General features: G+C 57.6%; 1 non-coding gene across 1 annotated transcript; it reads left to right on the top strand.

The window, feature by feature from the left end:
- The first annotated feature begins 74 nt into the window (after positions 1–74).
- Positions 75–164, top strand: TRNAY-GUA. The gene is given in 2 exon segments: positions 75–111; positions 129–164. It is a non-coding gene; the product is annotated as a tRNA-Tyr (tRNA).
- Positions 165–554: the final 390 nt, after the last annotated feature.

Below are 554 nucleotides of genomic sequence, written 5' to 3' on the forward strand. Positions count from 1 at the left end.
GTGCTGTGTTATGGCCTTAGGCACAATGGGGATGGGAGCGTGAAGGGTGTGGTGCAGGGCAGGTCCCTGAGATTCCTTCGATAGCTCAGCTGGTAGAGCGGAGGACTGTAGGCTCCCTTGACACGGCCATCCTTAGGTCGCTGGTTCAACTCCGGCTCGAAGGAGTGCTCTTTTGGCTCTTGCTCCGACTGAGTCTGCAGCACTGGTGCATTTGGAACGCTGGCCACGCATCTTGTATTTGATGGGATTGGAGGCCGGAGCTCTGGCGGGCCGTGGAGAAGAGGACGTTGCTCTGTGGTGGTTTGTGTAGAAGATAGGGCAGGTGGTGTTGGCGTTGAGCACCTGTATGTTTGAAGGGAGCAGCAGCAGCAGCTGGAAGTTGGGAGTGTTTGTTGGGTTTGTGAAGAAGGGTGCTGGGTGGGCAAGAGTAGTGTGCAGGGCCACGTGGGTGAGAGCTGAGGGGAGGTGAGGTGAGTTGGAGGCTGTGTGCTGGGGAATTAGCTCAAGTGGTAGAGCGCTCGCTTAGCATGTGAGAGGCAGCGGGATCGATGCCC

This window comes from Meleagris gallopavo, unplaced genomic scaffold (genome assembly GCF_000146605.3).
Source record: "Meleagris gallopavo isolate NT-WF06-2002-E0010 breed Aviagen turkey brand Nicholas breeding stock unplaced genomic scaffold, Turkey_5.1 ChrUn_random_7180001996496, whole genome shotgun sequence".
In the NCBI taxonomy this organism is placed as follows: domain Eukaryota; kingdom Metazoa; phylum Chordata; class Aves; order Galliformes; family Phasianidae; genus Meleagris; species Meleagris gallopavo.